This window comes from Colius striatus, chromosome 1 (assembly GCF_028858725.1).
Source record: "Colius striatus isolate bColStr4 chromosome 1, bColStr4.1.hap1, whole genome shotgun sequence".
NCBI lineage: Eukaryota > Metazoa > Chordata > Aves > Coliiformes > Coliidae > Colius > Colius striatus.
In genome coordinates, this window is record NC_084759.1 from 67840719 (window position 1) to 67857218 (window position 16500).

At 40.9% G+C, this 16500-nt stretch overlaps 1 protein-coding gene across 1 annotated transcript in view; it reads left to right on the plus strand.

The window, feature by feature from the left end:
- GABRA5 (gamma-aminobutyric acid type A receptor subunit alpha5) overlaps positions 1 to 16500 on the plus strand; it is a 54917-nt gene that overhangs the window by 28086 nt on the left and 10331 nt on the right. The gene's annotated exons all lie outside the window — the stretch shown is intronic.

Below are 16500 nucleotides of genomic sequence, written 5' to 3' on the forward strand. Positions count from 1 at the left end.
CAAACTTAAGATGAACTGACTTCCCTTCCTTCTTTCAATCCAGAGAGACTCAGTTTCATCTGAATAGCCACTAGTAATTTACAAGGTTGCTGCAGCTTCAAGTGTGTCTGTTTACTTCAGCAACATTAATTTACAGCAAAGCCCGTTTAAATCTGAAGGTCCGTACACCTTTATACTCAAAAAATTATATGCAAACCATCCATTTTATTCCAAACTTTAAAATGGGAAAACATCTCATAGGAAATGTTCATTACTTGTATGCAGGGTTAAATGAAAACTACTGAAAAGAATTAAGATGAAGAATAAAAATAAAGTGTCCTTTCTGTTTCTACATATTCTTTACTGTATCGATAGATAAATTTGAAGTTGGTCTCTAGTGTAGAGTATACAACTGGGATGTTGGGTAGTTTTGTGAAATCTTGTAAACTATGGAGTATAAAACTAAAAGATACATATTTAAACAAAAAGCCTCATGCTGAACCTTAAAATGGATGCTTCAACACATTAGTAGATAAGGTGCAGTAAGGGATAGGTTCTAACTCTCCATGTGTTAATACACAAAAAAACAAATCCAAACATGCAGGTTCAGGAAATAATGTTGCTAGATAAGCTACAAATGCTTAAAAGGAGTACAGTCTTCAATAACATTGAAAAAAACCCTACAACCTGTCTGAATGCAATTACATGTTCTGCTTCTGCCAAATGTGTTACACATTAGTCACCTGTTAGCACACAGGTAGCTTTAACCAAGGGAAAAAAAAAAAATCACTGAAAAGTCATGTGTTAAGCATGTGAGGACTGAATATGGTTTTAGTTTATACTCCCTGCTATGCTCAGTATACAATCCTAGAGTATGTTTTATAAACTACTATAAGTCACCTACCGGTTCTTCCACAAGAGTATAGGCATGGAGATATTTGGTCTGGGCTAATACCCACTAGTAGCCTCTAGAGTAAGTAAATATATAGGGACAAACTATAGACAGTCTCTCAGCCTTGGAAATATCTGTATTACTGATCTGACAGCTCATTAGTAATTTATTGAGATTTAACATGTAAATGTTTGCACAAGTACCAGTCAATAAGCCAACGCTTACTGAATTAGCCCAGATGTATTTTAGAAGAACACAGTATTTATTTGCTGTTTACAGCAGTTAGGGTTTGCATCAAGTCATCTCAGGCTTGCAGCAAGATGAAGCCCACAACAGTACATTACACACAAGCACATGCCCTTTCAGCTTTAGCTTTACCCAAAGGGTTTCTTTTTATTGGTCTTCTTTCCAAGAAGGAATTTGAAAAGCCTGAAGGAATAGCATCAAAGTAAATGTTAAACACATTACCAATAGAGCTGGGAGGGTAGAGAAGAGATGAGTGCTAGCTGGTCAGAGGGTGAGGAGAGCAGGGCAGCAAAGCAAAGCAGCCGTCGCACAGGCAGGTCAGCAGCAGAGGGGATGCCAAGGAGCCAAAGGTGCCACATCAGAGGCAGTGGCAGGTTATTATTTTTCTGGCTGCATGAGTGTTCACTGTACTTGCTATAATTTAGCAAGCAAAAGGGAAAAAGCCCTGACTTTTCCTTCAGTATTAAAGAGAAGGAATGTTAATCTTGCTTATAGAAGTAAAGGTAAAATGTCAAATTTTTATGTTCCGTTTGACCGGCTTCTTACTGTGTAAGAATGGTGGGAGAGTTTATGAGTCTAGGCACCACTATATGTAGCAACAGAATATTTTGTAGAAATAATTAAAAGCAAAGACAAATATGGGAATAAAGGTATATCAGTAAAGGGTACAAAGTTACATGAGTACCCCACCAGCCTAGATACCTGCCAGGCAGTTCAATGCCAGCTATGGAAGTAATACTCCTTAATACTCTGTAGTGTATCTTGCAAAGCTATGCTGGCAAGAAGACAGAAGTTCAAGGATGGCTTCTAATGAACTGAACAGAGCAGGTTTTAGTTGCCCTCCTCTTAAGTAGAACACCTCACTTATTTAGAGATGTCAAGATCTGGTCAATCTGGTCCAGGACATGCATGTACACAGGTACCTTCCCTCTGGGCTTGCATCCCTGCTCACACTAAGGCTGCTTCTAGAAGTGATCCTGCACAAATCTCATCTAGAGGTACAAGGAAACTGAGGATAGTGCATGAGCACAGGCTCACAGGTCTCTGCAAACAGGCCTCACTTGCTTTTAATCAGGGGTGCTTGGTGAAGATGGCCTTGGCAGTCTGTTCATTACCTCGTAGTAGCGTGGGAAGGATGCTGGCCAAGTCCAAAATAAACTTTCTGTTGCAAGTCTAGTGCTGACCTGTACTCTAAATAAAGTTGCTGGTCAACAAAATCTGATGAAAATTCCTGATTCCAGCCATAGTTTTGCTAGCAGTGTCTAAGAAATTCCTCCTTAACCTCAGGCTATTTCTGGTGTGGGGAGGAGGAATTAGATAAGACAGCAAGGACATTAAAGCTAGGAGGCTTTAATGTTTCGCCTTGTCCACTGATAGGCCTTAAGAGTACATTAAAAGTATCATTTAGTACAGTTTCCAAACACCCATGTGTCGCCGGGTAGGTAAGCATCATTATCTCCAGGGCAGCTGAGGCAGAGAAGTTAATTGACTTTCCGTAAGGTCACACAGCAAATCAATGTCAGAAAAAGGATTAAACTCAACTTCTTTGGTTGAAGAGACAGATGTCTAATCCACTAGACCATGAAGGCCTCTGCCCAGGCAACTGACTTAACTCCTAAATCTCATTTTACTCATGTGTTAATTATATCAGTTTTACCTAGCTCACGGGGTTGCCCTGAAGATGAATTAGTTAATTGCTATTAGTGGACGTTAACCAGTGCTTTGACAATGACAAATGCTGTAAGGTGGAGTCTATTTATGCCAACTGTCGCTTGAAGGCACGGTGTCTGAGTGGATGCAGTTATCAGATCATGTATTGTGGAACGGCTAAATGCATGAAGCTGCTGCCCACTAGTCACTCGACAGCAAAAAAAACCCCTCCCTCTGCTATTTTTAAAGTAGAGAGTCTAATGAATATTCTAAACGTAATGAGATCCCCCTAGCTCACGAGCAAAGGAAAAGTAGGCCTGGGCTTTGCTCCTGATGAAATTAAGTCGGCCATGGAGATGACAAAGGTGAATCACTGTCAATGAAAACAGGAACTTGCCGACATTTTATGAGAAAACAGCACTAGGTACAATTTGTAGTGTCTGAAGAAGGTAGTTAACAAGGTTTATGTACATCTTCCTTTTTAACAGCTCAAACTGAGTCATGGTGTCTGCTGTGGTTTTTGATAAAGGGAACTGCACAGGCTATTTCTGTAGCAGGAGGCATGCTCAAATTATATCCCTCTAAGAAGGCTGGTGAAGTCAGAGGAATGAGGAGACAGTAACTTCAGTATCACAGGATTGTATTGCAACACTTAACAATAAGGCACTCACTATTCACAAACTGTCCATGCACCTACAGTGACTGAGAAATTTCTCTCAAAAAAGTATTTTAAGAAAATTCCCATGATGCTGATGCTTCCCTATAGTGCAGAGAAGGCACTGAGGTGAAGGCACCTACAGGGGGTTTCTTGATTTTGTGGTTCCCCCCAATAGCACCTGTGAGGCTGTAGAAGAACTTCAGAACAAGGTCCTTCTAAACAGACTCTTCATTCCAATTTAGTAAAATGTAATAAAGAATTTATTCAGCCTCTCAAAACCTGTGGGTAAAAGTCTTGTATGAGAATATAATTACATGGATAATAAAGAAATGCTAACTTTAGGAGATTTTGATACGAAGAAATGGCTGTTGGGTAGATTTTGCTGGATTGCTCCCAGGGAGAAGTGGACCTGCAGTCTCGTGTGTAGAGACAGAGCTGTTCTGTTGCTCATCTTTCTCAATTGGCCAAAAAAGCCTCCTGAGTCCATTACTGAGACCAGAGACAGGCAACATGGCTTATTGATTCTGATGAGAAGTGTTAGTGCCTTCTTTATGAGCAGTCTCTATGTACCTTGTTTATGAGCAAAAGGTTAAGTCCTCTGTGAAATGTTGAGCAGCCAAGTTCAACAATAAGTTGTGATTAGAACAAGAGAAAATGGCACCAAGTTGCACCAAGAGAGATTTAGATTGGAGATTGGGAAGAACCTTCTCATCAAAAAGGTTGTTAGACACTGGCACAGGCTGCCCGTGGAGGTGATGGAGTCAACATTTAAAAGATGTGTAGATGAAGTGCTGAGGGACATGGTTTAGTGATGGGCTTGGCAGTGTGAGGTTAGTGGTTGGACTGAATGATCTTACAGGTCTTTTCCAACCAAAATGATTCTATGACTATTATTCTATAATATAGAAATGATAGATTTGGCCTTTATGCAGTGTGTAGAAGCTTTACTTGAAGTCAAGGGAGGTGTGCTGCTTGCTTATGTAACATCTCTTACATTTTCCTAAGGTTTATCACTGCTTCCTCAGACACCTCCTTTGCAGGAGATTTTTAATGACTAAAATAAGCTGAAGCTAAGTCAATACTAAAATCCAGTATTTAGAAGACATTTTATGTATTTTTTTGCTCCCTCCTCCTGCCCCATGTTAGCAACCACCACTTTGGCTGGAATTCTCTCCTAATTTTTAGCTGTTCAGAAGCTAGGTCTCCAGACACACTGAAAGAGATGCTTGTGGCAGCATCAGACAGGCAGTCTAGACAACTAGCTTGAGCCAGGGGTGTTATTTTACTGAAATGTAGCTAGTAAAGCACAGGCATCTAACCTGAACTAATTTTCCATACAACCCTTAGAATGAGTGGAGGAGGTGGAGACCACCTAATGGTATTGCTGTTATTTGTCTCTAGTTTCCTTGAAATTGTGGACACATGACTTGTTGTGGGGCTGTGTTGTTTAAGAAATTAAATCTTTTAGTTCAGAAGTCTGAACTAGAATACCCAGACTTCTGACAAACACACAAAATCATAGGGATTCATTAGGGCCATGTGATTCGACTAGACTCCCCCAGATTTACTGTGGCTCTTACTTGAGCTAGGATGTGAAAATGCTCTACTGCAGAATGAGCACAGTGGTTTGGCCCACATCAAAAGCCTTGCATTGACAGAAGGCCTTGGAAAACGGACAGGATGGATCTGTGACAAGTTTAGATAGACAAATATGTCACAGTTAGTTGTCTAGACTCCCTTTATGGCCACTGAAAGGAAGTGCTTTTGTAGTGAGGTTCATTAGAATTATTTTTGATACCTGCCTAAAGGTGAGATTGATCATGTATTAGAAGTTCCTATTTTTCTGCAATATTCACTCAGATGTAGATTAGTGTATTGTACCCTGGTCAGAGTAACTTAGAAGTAATTTTTTCTCTACATCGTTAGCTCAGAAATACATACTTCTGTTGTACTGAAGAAACAGTCACTGCTGTAGTTAAGTTAGGTGTTATGTATATTGGTGGTGAGCTTTCCCATCTCTCCTAGGTACCAGTTTAGCTTTGTCTGCTGGAAGTCCCATTTTTCAAAGGCCTTTTCTAAAATAGTCAGTAGGGCTCTTCAGTATGGAGACATCTTTACCATTTCTGCACATATCTCATAAGAGCTGTGCTGTTCCTCCTGTATCAAGTGGAGTGGGTTATACCAACAGATACTTAACCCTTCTCACAGGTGGTACAACATAGGCTGTACTCATTTCAAATAGGCATGTATAGCAATATAGAGACCTCTTCATCCAGCATTTTGGGCAGTCATTGCTGCCAGCAGCTTCATCCTTGCATTGAAACATCGAATCATAGAATCATAGAATGGTAGGGGTTGGAAGGGACCTTTAGAGATCATCTAGTCCAACCCCCCTGCAGAAGCAGGTTCACCTAGATTGGGTCACATAGGAACATGTCCAAACAGGTCTTGAAGACCTCCAAGGAAGGAGACTCCACAACCCCTCTGGGCAGCCTGTTTCACAGTCAGAGTGTAGCAATGCAGCCTGGAGTTCCCAAGGGACAGGAGACTGAGCAAGCCTGACATAGAAAATACTGTAATATTCAAGTATTCCACAGGTTTAAAAACCTTTCTTAACAGGAACCTACTTATCTCGAAATCATGTAGGGTTCATGAAATGTACGGTTCTGAGCTTGGACGGTGTGGTGCATGTTTCTGCATCTGCTAATGTTATGGGACCCTACTCTGCCTCAGAACTTGCAAATGAATGTGACCCTAACTTCTCACTCATCTAGAAGGTTTTCCATAGAGGTGTCACCTTTTTAGTGTGGCAAAACAGAAAATAGCCCTTTCTAAAAGCCCTCTGAAATTACCAAGTCAGTTTTCCTTCACCTATTACAAAGACACACATACATTCAAGGCTTTCCAGAAGCGGCTGGAGAAGCTGTGCTAGTATCTTTAAGCATTTGCAGGCACTGTCATTAATTACCTCTTCAAAGACTTTGTCTTGTATGCATGGTTACTGTTTGCACTGAGATAATTTAAAAAATACATTAAAAATGTGGCTGTGAAACAGTGTTCAGCTCTGAGTCAGTCACTTCCTACTTCTTGTAACCCCCTCTGTTTAGAAACCAGTAGTTTTTCCCTCTTAGGTTCATAAGAGTGAAAAAGGGAGGTCAGAAAGAACAGTTGCTTGCATAAGGCATTTGCCATGTGATCTGAAAAAGCTGTTGTCTTCCCTATCTCCTTCCAAAAAAGCTGTTGTCTTCCCCTATCTCCTTCAGACAGGAGAAGGAGTTGATATGGAGATACTCATCAATGGGGCTTTTATCTCACCTGAAAGACAGCTAGACAAGTTGGAGGTCCAGGTGCTTTGCTGATGGTACATCAGCACATGTTTTGCTCTCTGGAGATTTCAGACTAAATTTAAAAGCTGCACAACTGCCTGATTACAGGAAAACTGATTCAATTTGAGTTGTCAGCAGCAGACAACAACATGCAGGGACTTTATGCTTAATGTGCATAAGGTTTCAAATGACCCATGGGCGCAAACCTACAAAGATACTACTGGGCCTGTAATGCCCTAAAACACACAGTGAGGGCCTACAGTTGCCAGCCATGAATCATGGGTTTATTCCACTGGTAAGTGGGATATTACTGGTAATATTGTAAATGAGACAAATGGGTAAATATTGTTCCACTGCCTTATAAGCCAGGTTTTTAATGGCTGTTCTTTTCTGAGGTGGCTGTTTCCATGGCTTGTAAGCATTTCATAAATGTTTCTGATATCATTCTTATGATGCTTGTGTGAGATTGGTAAGTCTCTGCTGCCTGCATTTTGAAGGTGGGGATAAAGGAGGCAAAGAGCAATTACAGTCTCTTCTGAGCAAAGATAGATTGGTTCATTACCTGCTTTTACTGCCTGTGTCGTTATGGGTCCCTAGGTTCAATTAGAGCCTCCCAGTGCTACTGCAGTATGTTAATGACAAAATGACTTGCCTAGGATTTTTTGGTTTTTTTGAGGGGAAGAAAGTTGCAAGACAGTGCTAAAACTTGGATTTCAGTTTCCAGCTGGCAGCTCATTCACCACACCTGTCTCTGGCAGGCCAGGGAGTCTTCCTTCTAAATTGCTGGATCCCACATTATTCTCCTCCCCTACACAGACAACCAAGTTAGCCCAAACTATGATCTAATGAGCTCAGCAAGCTTCTTCAAAGGGAACAGCTGTTTTGTGTTGCCCCCTGAACAGAAATGAGAGGAAATGAGGAGTGGGAAGAAGAAAAGCCTAAAAGGCCTTCTGTTTTTAACCTGTTCCCCATTATATCCACTGCAAGTCACCTCATGGCCAGCCTGTGCTAGCAGCTATCCATTTTGCTGAAAGCATCCCAGCAGTAAATCTGTCAGCAAAGCTGGGATTCCTCCCTCCTAAATTTATATTCCTACAGAGTAAATATATACAGTTGAGCTGATCGCTCTCACCGTCTTACAGTTGGCATAGAGAAGTCATATTTTTAGGCTCAGGTTAATCTCCTCCTAAAGCAGATGACTAAAATAGGTCAGCTGGTGCCTGTAGGTAAGGAATTTTTTCACTTGTGCACAGGGAAGATGCACCTTTGGGCCTGCATCTCCATGACTGGTAGAGGCTGTTTCCCAAAGAGGAGACACACATGTGAGTGCTGTGACAGCAGGCAAAATGTCAGTGCCTCTGGTAAGCAACAGCCCACCTCAGAGAGGCTCTTTGTACCCATCACTGAGGCTGGGAAGTTTTAACCAACAGCCTCAGGGGGTTTTGTCGCCTTCCCTTAATCAAAGGGCTTCACCATGTCCCACAGCAGGAGTCTCAAATCCAGTTTTAGATGACTGTCCCTGCGATGTAGGGAATAAGTTGTAGTGATTGCAATCTCAGAGCAGTACTAAAGTGTTTGAATAACAATATTTCAGACTGCTGTCTCTACATACCTATTGATTACACATTCACACAATGTAGCAGTGCTTCTGAGGTTTGTAAATGTCTTCATTAAGGGACTAGTTTCAGAAACAAAGGTATATAATTTAGTTCTGCAAGTAATATCAGTCATGCTTGGCTGGTTTCAGGTCATTGATTTATAAGTTTGTATACTTTGAATGGAAAGCTCAACAGAAAGGTAAACTATGTTGGGTGAGTGATTGGTGCCACTCCAGTGGATGGGAAGAGCATCTGTTGATTACAATGAAGTCACAGTTGCATTCTGTGATGTTAGATGTGGCCAAAAATACCATGTTTGTGAAAGCACCCTCCACAGCAAGATCAAATGGAGTATTTTCTAAAAATCAGCTCACATTTCTCAAAAGATACTCCAGTGATACTCCCAGAGAGTTGACTGCGTTAGCTTTGCTGATATTAAAGCGGCAGCTTGCAAAATGAGTGGACCACTGCAATCAAGATTGCTTAGAGAGTAAGGTACCATGCAAAGTGAGTAATGATGTCAGTCACACTTTGGAGGATACTTTTGTTTGCCTTGCAAAAAGTAAATTAAAACTCTAACAACTTCCTCATGACGATGCTGTTTTTTCTAATGAAGCAGTTAATATAGCTGCCTAATATTGTGATTGCAAATTCCAAGTTCATTAAACATTAGTATGGCTCTCAAACTGACCAGCCGATTTGGAATTACTATACGCCTGGCTTACAAAGACCAACCTAGGAAGGTCCCAGGATATTTTGAATTTTTAAATGTCATCCCCGCACCTCGTACTGCTCTGTTGCTCTAGTCCCCCTGCAGTGGATACCTGCAAGACTCATTCTGCATGAAAAGCAATTGTGTAGCCATCATTAAATGTGGTGCAAAATCAATTTTTAGATTAGCTTTAGATCAAAACAGCTACCACTAAATCTGAAAAGAAAGCAAGAAGTTGTGTTATAAGTACTGACCGCATGAGAAGAAGAAATGAGAAGTGAAGGAAGGCATTATTTGCTCCCTAATGTCATTTCTCAGACAAGAGCAGGGACTTTGGGAAGATAGTCTGGTGCTGCCTAGTTACCTCAGAGCACCTGGATGTGTAACAGCCCTGCAACAGACCCTGTTTAGTCACCTCTTTTAGTAAGCTCATGGCAGATATCCCATGACAGGTAACACAGTTTATTTGTCTACATCTGCGTGCCTATTGCTGTTTGAGGTGCACCAGGCTGCCCCATGGGAAAACTTTATTGTTGTTTTTTAACCTCTTCCTGAATGGAGCCTGAGGACTTGCTATCACAGGGCACACAGCTCAGTTTGTGTGTGCCATGCCTGTTTTTTAATCCAGGTGCCTATATTGTCAGATTTCACAGTGAGGAGTTGGTCTCAGTTGCAGTGCCACTGTTTGGGTAATAAATGCACTACTTGGATTTCTCTGCCATGGTCACATGGGCGAGCAGGATGGCGCAGGGTAGAGCTGATACGGCTGTGTGGTGGCAAATATGCACATCTCTTTAAAGGGCATTGCTTAGTTACTTGTCTCCACAATCATTCTTGAGAGACATTCTGTATTATTCTGCACAGCTCCTAGCTCAGGGCTCTTCTGAAATGCTGCAGTGGCATCCTGTGAAGGTACCATCTCTGACTGAATTATCAAGACAACTGTTCATTAGCATCCGTTTTACATTCGTCATTGGTATGACTGTGATTTATGTACCAGCTTGCAAATAGTCAATTTATTTTATTAAAGCAGTCAGCAGCATTGCCTATGCTAATCATGAATCTCACCTCCAAAATCACTAAGTTGCTTTCAGGCAAAATCATAAGGAGTACTTTTTTAATTTGCTTTATATTTTTGATCTCCAAGTCAGGTCACGTTTAGAGTTTTTCCCCAGGAGCTGGAACTCCTAAAATTAAGTGGGAAGTTCCACCTGTCTATTGCTTTGAAAAGATGAAGAAAATGGCTCTTAGAAAACTATGTGTCTCAAAATTATTTTCACAGGCATCTTCAGTTCTGTACGTCTCACCACCTTGTGGGTACAGTCTGTGCTTCCATTTAATTTCCAAGCTATAGAAACTTCTATTACATTCCCATTCCCACCTTTTCCTGAGGTGACTTATAAATTGCATTCTGAAACAGAGTAATTTTGATCTAACTTAGGGCTTTAGGTTTTTTTTTTAGTAATCATCAGTATAGTATATTAGTGTTGTTTAGTAATGGAGTCTCTCGAGACCAGTCTGGCAGATTTTGCAGAACATCCTATTCTATTCCCTGCAGAATGTGACAATAAGATCAAATAAAACTGTGTATTGGAAAAACATGTAAAGTACTGACTATGTTGTCAAATTATATTTTTATTTTAAATTCAAGAAGGACAGAAACAACCATTTTAGTAAGACTGAACTTCCCACTGCCCATTTAACAGCCAATGCTCTCCTATTACCTTTTGTCATCAGTTTTCATAGAAGAATTGTTCCAAGACCATGAATTATTTCCTCCTTGGATGACTTCTCTTGTCATATCTAGATGATACTGTGCTACTACAAAAAAGCTTCATTCTGAGTATTTAAATTTTACTCACATCTGGAGCACTGTGTTCCATTCTGAGCTCCTCGGTGCAAGAAAAATACGGACTTTGTGTAGTGAATCCAGTGTGGGGCCACAAAGAACATTAAAGGACTGCAGCATCTCTCATATGAGGAAAGACTGGGACAGCTGGGACTGTTTAGCCTGGAGCAGACAGCTGGGACTGTTTAGCTCAGGAGGACCTAACCCATCTGAATAAATATGAATTGGAAGAGAATGAAGAAGATGGACCCAGGCACTACTCGATAGCACCCACTGACAGAAGAAAAGGCAATGGGCATAAGTTAAAATGTATTACATTTCTAACTGGGGCTGTTTAGTTAACTGGGGCTGTTTAGTCTAAAAAGAGAAGACTGAGGGGGAAATCTTATTAATATTTACAAATATCTAAAGAATGGGTGTCAGGAGGTTGGGACATTCCTTTTTTCTATTGTAGCTAGCAACAGGACAAGGAGTAATGGCATGAAGCTGGAACACAAAAAGTTCCATTTAAATATAAGAAACAACTATTTTACTGTGAGGGTGCCCTGGCACAGGCTGCCCAGGGAGGGTGTGGAGTCTTCTTCCTTGGAGGTCTTCAAAACCCACCTGGACATGTTCCTATGCAACCTGATCTAGGTGAACCTGCTTCTGCAGGGGGGTTGGACTAGATAATCTCTAAAGGTCCCTTCCAATCCCTACCATTCTATGATTCATCTGAATGCAAGGAAATGTGTTTTTACACTGAGAGTGACTGAACACTGAAACAGGTTGGCTATGATGTCTCCATTGAGGAGGTCCTGGAAAACCTCCTTTTGGTGTCCTTGGTTGAGCAGGGTGTGACTGGATGATCTCCGGAGGTGCCCTCCAGCCCCAACCATTCTGTGAACTGATGTGATGTGAATTTGTAATTCCATGCATTTACTTCTTGTTACGCTTCCTGTTTATCACACACATTTAAAATCATGCATGCTGTTTATCCATATGCTATCTCATGCCAGTTTAAGTGACCAGTCTTAATTCTGATGATTTCAGGTCCCTAAACCAATTTCCACGACCCTCATTCTCCCAAGAGCAGCAGAATTCATCACTCTGTAGCAAAATCCTCATTTTGGGCTCTTAGTCACTAAATCTGTGAATGCATTTCTCTTAGTATTTAGGTTGTTATTTAACTTTAATAACTTGCTGTTATAAAAAGCTATATTCTCCTAGATATAGTCCATGCATATTTGGTACCATGTCTCATTATTTCTATATCTAAAATTACTTTTTTTCTAGATCTCTTTTCCAGTAGTTCTCCCTATAGGGTCATCTCATTTGTACATCGAGTCATTCTTATCAACACAATTTAGTGTGAAATTCCAATTACAGAGCTCAAATTTGGCCTCAGTTGCACAGGCATAACCATTGACAGATGCTTCGTAATGGGTTAAAAAGTATTTGTGCACATACCACAAGAAACCCAGCTTGACTTTTAGAATTCAAGCTGGTATATGATGGCTCAGTAGCAGCACTGTTTTACTGCCTGCAGAAGTCATTGAGAGGTTGTAAATCTGGATCTCTATTGAGTTGTCTAACAGCCTCAAAGTGAGTCAAATACACTGATGGATAGGTAAGATGGAAAGGTGGGTATTTGTATGTATTTCCAGATTGTGATTAGAGCTTCTAAAAAAGCTGACAATTTATGCAATCTTTCACAATCGTCAGGCTTTCATAGGGATTAGCAATACTCCCAGGATAAGGCAGTCTGATGATCCTGTGGCACGTACTAAAAATCATGATGATACAGGCTAAGAATATAACTGCACAGTTGCAACGAATAAAATAGAAAACAAGCCAAAATTCATCTTTCTACAGTATCTAAGTTAATTCAGCCTCCGACTAGAACAGTTCTGAAAGAAAAGTCGCAGCCATGCTTTGCAGATAAATGGTTTGTTTCATTGTGGAATGCAACTCAAGTGTACAGGGTGGGCAATCATGCACGTAGATCCCACATTTCAAAGGTTGCCTTAACTATTCAGGCACTATTTTCGTGGCTTCCTGTGAGGACTGACAAAGGGTTTGGGGGTATTTTGGAGAGGGATTCTTTTTTCCTAAATTATTTTTTGCCTTATCATGCAGATATGAAAACTTACTGGCAGACATCAGTGATGGTTTGGTTTTGGGTTTTTTCCCCAAAAATCAGTCTTAGAAATATATCTGAGTTCCATGGATTTAAAGTTTAGGCTCAGACACACACATTTAGGTTTATTTGACTTAAAGAGCCAAGAAACACTTTTCTTTTTTTAAAGAAAACTTTTTTTTTCCCCTCTGAAGTTTGTTCCAATATGGGGAAGAAAGAAAGGTGAGACGGGAAAATGTCAATATCAACAGGTGCCACCACTACCCTGTGGGGGCGGGGGGAGGGCAGTGGCAGGAGAAAGCTCCCTGCTTGTGGACTTCTTTTCAAATGTATGGGAGGATGCTGTGCTGCTGACACTGTGCAATTTGCAAAGAAAACGAGGGAAAAGAGGGTCAGTGCCAAGGCGAATGGCAGGGATCATGCAGATCTTACCAACTGGCTACTCTGCTTTGAAAGACTTTGTCTTACTGTATTTCCTCCCTTTGGCTGAGGTTGCTTCCCCGCCCTCTGTTCACCTGTGTAAGAAAGACTGTGTCATGCTTTCCTTGACAGACATAAAAGAGCAGGAAAAGGGTAGGAGAAAAGCAAGGGAGATCTTTACCATGTTTATTTTGTGTGGATGTTAAAATGTAGAAAAGTGGATGTGCTCATCAACAAACAGATATGAGAAGAAATTAATTATTTCATCATTCTAGTAGGTGATAAGCCTGCAGCCATTTATCAAATGTCCACTAGAAATAAATGTCTGTTGTCATCTTCTCACTTTTAATAACATTATACCTTTCTGCAATTTTAGCTGTTTATCTTGACTGCTACTTTTTTTTTTCCTTTTTGAAAGTGTGAGCTTAGAGGAGAAAAAATAACTTAATGAGACTTCTTCCTTTCTTTGGCAAGCTGGATTGCAAAGAGCACCAAATTAATTATTTGGCTTCATAAAGCCACCTACTTGCTTAAACAAACACCAAGCATTTAACTTGGATTTTCAGTGGCTTTGAATTTGAGTTTGTTTTTACAGCAACACCAGCAGTATTCTCCCAGCTTGCTGATTCAAAGCCTCTACTGCATTTTTCTATGACCCTTTGGGAGATCTCCTGTCCCCATCCTGTATGCCAGGCAGAGGAGATGAAAGATATATTCCTTTATCAGCAGTAACCCTTTCTGATAACTCTAGAAACCATGAGCTGAAGATATTCAGTCCATCAACAAGCATGCTTGGTAAGCAACCTACTGGAAGCTTTGCCCAGAAGAGGGTTTTTACACATTTTGGCATGACAGTGAATAATACCATCTTTCCATTAGCACTTGCTCTGTCCCGATGGCAAAATAACATCATTCTAGACTACTCCCACACTTTCAGCTTTCGGTATGACTGTGCCTAATTATACTGCAAGGGTTATGAGCAGCAGAGATGGAGCTTTTGGTAGTCAAATTTGGGATAATTGGAGTCTGAGGTTTCTAGGATGATGGGGGAGAAAGTTTGCAGTAAGAAGACAACCACTTGCTATACAAGTACATAGATTTATCTACCTGGAGGTTTTTGTAGGTGACCAGAAAAGAGATGGTCACACAAAGGTGCATAGGGTGGCTTTTTCCTGCAAGAGCTGTAAGCTTTTCTGGAGAGTGCATATGGACTGAGGGGGTGGCTGTATCTTTTTACGTGCACATTCATGTTTTGACATTTTTCTTCATTCTCTTTCTCCCAAGGAGGCTTAAACACCCAGAGCCTACCCTATAGTGAGGAAAGTAGGCACTAAGCCAAAAATCTTATATTACAGCTTTTTCAAACACAGACCATGGTCTCTTACATTTAAGTGGAAGATAGATAAGGATCATATAATATACATGATCCATCGCAATAGACTATCTCTAGACTGGGGTAAATTCATCCTATTCCTAATGTGACAGACTTCTTCTGAGGAAGGAAAAATCACTGGGGCTTGCATTGGTTTGGGTTGGGCTCCACAGGGACACATCTGTTATCCTCCTGTTTTTTAAAGGCCTGGCTTTAACCATCCTACTCCTGCACAAGAACCTCTTCTGTCTGGGCTATTCTTCCTTCTCTACTGCTGGACAAGCAGTGGCACAGCTCTGTGTCTTATACCCTTACAATAGGTATTTGCCCATGAGGGAGGAGCTGCATGTTGGAGTTCATCCTCCCAGGCAAGGACTGGCATCAAGCTCTGCTCTTGCCTGCCTGAGTGCTCTCTCTTCTTGCCAGCTGTCATGGGACGGGTAGCCAACCTCCCCAGCCATGGCTTTGAAAGAAAGTGTCCTCATGGCGTATGTTTTGGACATACCTTTCAGATTTGTGTGGTTTTGGTGGCTTCTGGCCACTGTCTGAGTTACAGGTATGTTTTTACAAGAGGAGGTATGGGGCTTCTCCAGAGCAGGAGCTTCCAACCCTGTATCAGCGTATGTGTTTAAGTACCCAGTAAAGACTGTAATTCAAAGTAGAGGCACTGATTTATTTTAGGATCCCCAAGGCTAGGCAGAGCAGAGAACTAAAGTATCTGAATACTTGTTAAGCCTTACAGTCCTGTGTTCCTGTGTTGCAATTTCAGTGAAACTTGGTTTACAGTGCTCTCACTGGGAAGCATCTAGTTGGGCTGGATTATTGTGTGGACAAACCCAATTATCCCAGTGCCTGGCATCCTTGCAGTTAACAGGGAGCTACTGAGGTGGGATGTGTTTGGATCATCTCAGCAAGAAGTCCAAAGCTTTTTTTGTTTGCATAGGAAGTAACATAGGTAAAAATCAAACTCTCCATCCCTCTCAAATCTGCCTACACAGTCCTACATTCACTGGGGACATCAGCACATGAATAACATATACCAGAAAAGCATTTAAAAAAGGAGGGCTTTCTGCAGCACGTTTTGAAATGGACCCATCTCCTCCTACTTGCCTTCTCGAGATCTGGCTTTGGAATTATTCACATGTTTTGAACTTATAATTATCTAGAAGATGAGAAAGTATCTCAGCTCTAAAGGAAAGGTGAAATTCCATCACTCTTTGTGATGCAAATATTTTGAAATAGGGAAGACTTTCCTTCTTAGCCTTTCAAAGCAGATCATGAGATATAATTACAGTAATTTTACCACACAGCTACAAATACAAGCACATGGAAGGCATGTGGGCAGTCTTGCATGGCTGCATGGTTAACAAGAGATGGAGGATTTGTAGACCTTCAACTTCCAAACCATGGATTAGCTCTAGCTCTAAATACAGCAGCAACAACTGTCAAATATTTTATCATTTTCTGTGTAGTGACAGTAGTCTGTTTTGTTTTTTTCTGAGAAGGTTATCCACTGTTTAATTACTCCTCTACCCCCCAGTCAGGAAATTGTCGTGTTTATCATCTGAATCTGCCTGAAACCATCTCTCAGCCACTGAATTTTTCTTCTCCTTATGTCAGTAGAACAAGAAATTCACCCTGGTTTTAGATATCTGTATGCAAATATCTCTACTTGGTGC